This window comes from Neolamprologus multifasciatus, chromosome 1, assembly GCF_963576455.1.
Source record: "Neolamprologus multifasciatus chromosome 1, fNeoMul1.2, whole genome shotgun sequence".
Taxonomy (NCBI): domain Eukaryota; kingdom Metazoa; phylum Chordata; class Actinopteri; order Cichliformes; family Cichlidae; genus Neolamprologus; species Neolamprologus multifasciatus.
In genome coordinates, this window is record NC_140439.1 from 37,796,753 (window position 1) to 37,798,903 (window position 2,151).

The following is a 2,151-nucleotide window of genomic DNA, read 5'->3' on the forward strand; positions in this document are numbered from 1 at the left end:
CTGCTTCATGCCCTGGGGGCGGGGCTATGGCTCTCTACATCCTCTAGCAGACCATTACATGGGGAAACCATTTGAATACAAGCGCGCCGATCCACACAGGTGTGCACATGGGTGTTCACTGTTCGTAGACTTAAATCACACCTTTCTTGGCTGCTACTTCAAAGCACATTGTGCGCTGTCTGTCCTGCGTGCTGCACAACAACATTCAATATTTAGTATTTACTGCTGTTTACACTTAGCTAGATTAATGCGATGGTGTTGTGTATAGTATGTTGCTTTGTTTTGTTTTTTTTGCTTGTTTTCTATTCTTTTTCTCTCAACAGGTGATCCCGGAGATATTTTTTCTTCCCCCCTTTCTCACTGTCCCTCTCCCCTTCTGTTTTTCCTTCCTCTTTCTTTCTCCCTTTCCTATCCCTCACTCATGTCTGTCCCATCTGTAACAACTGAAAATAAAATAAATAATAAAAACAAAGGTCGATCAAATGGACCAATACGGCAATGCCATGATGATCCATTTGGCAAAATAAATCCATTGGGTATCCTTGTTGGTCTTCAGACAACAATTCTGACGGCTAAAGAACCAAATGGGACAGGCAAAAAAAAAAAATAATAAAATAAAAATAAAAAGTGGAGGCAACAGCAACAGCATAGTGCAGTCATATCACTAATGTTAGCATAATGAAAAAGTCAAATTTAGCTAAACTTCAGCTAAGTTACGTGACGTTAGTGATATCGCCACTTAACGCGGCTCTTTGGTCAGTTAGTTAGTTTAGGTTTCTGCCGAAGCTGGGTCTGTTTGTCGGTGTGAAGCCACACTTACTTTAACGTTTTAGGATACACCGAGCAGACGGTTCATACTTGCCAACATTCAAAAGGGCTGTTGGGGAATACATTTTACAGTATTTATTTATCAGACAAAATACATTAAATGTCACCGTTATTATTGGCTGGCCGGAAACAGCGGTGGTGTCCAAATTCAAAGGCTGCTTCCATCTGAGGACCCGGCCTTCGCGGTCTAAAGAAAGCCGGGTAGTACGTCACGAGCTCTCTCGGTGGAGTGAAACTGCCGTCCGCTCCTTGCTATCTAAAATATAAATGGGCGCTGGCGTAAACTCTCCACCGTCTCACACTTCTGTTTAATCAGTTTTCTGTTTGACGTTTATTCAGCTTTGTGAAAACCCCAGAGGACCCCTCCCGAGGGATTAATAAAGTTAAATTTAATCGAATCGAATAACTTTAATCTCAGCCAAAACGATTTACTCACGAACAAGTAAAACACTGAAAAAGCCAAACAAGAACATTTTTAAGTTATCAAAGTGACTTATATATCATGTTTAACCGAAAGACCACGGGGGTTTGAAAACGATGTGTTGGTCGGCTCAGATACTGGAAGTTTACACAGCTACATTCTCGCCTGAAAATATTTTAAAAGTTTATTTTGTGACCCAGAAAGAGTAATAAGAGTAATATTAAAACTAGAAGCTGCCGCCATTGTTGGAAACTGGAATTGGCTGGGCCGCATATAGCATATAGCATATAGCGCTATGCTATATGTTTTTTCAATTTTGTTGTCCGGGTTGAAAATCGGGAGAAATTCGTGAGAATGGTGGCTCTGGGAGATTCTCAGGAGGGGCACTGAAATTCGGGATTCTCCCGGAAAAATCGGGAGGATTGGCATGTATGAGACGGTTCACCAAATATGTGGCCCGCAAACTGTGGTGAGGACACAGACTCAACCATGCTGTGCTGAAGTTTGTCCTTAAAAGAGCTCTCATCCTGTATAAACCACTAATAATGAGACAGACATTAGATGGAGAAGTCCTCCTGTTTCTCTGCTGTTTTTGTCAGGCTTATATCAAACAACCTGAGTTGTCACCTTTGTTATAAAGACCAATGTTCTGCGGGATCCTGTGTCCTGTTTTAGTTGTGCTGCTTTAGTTGCTAACTGCCATGGTTGATTTCCTTCTGCAAGTGTCTAGAGTCAGAATTGAGAAGGTGAGAGGAGACGTGACAGAGGCTCTCCACCCCTGATGAGACACCAGGACGGTGTGTGAGGAAGAGGAGGAGAAAAAGGAGCCAGCATCAGCTGAGAGATATAGAGGAGAACAGGGGGACAACAGACAGCTCTCTGTAGTTGACGGACTGGTAAAA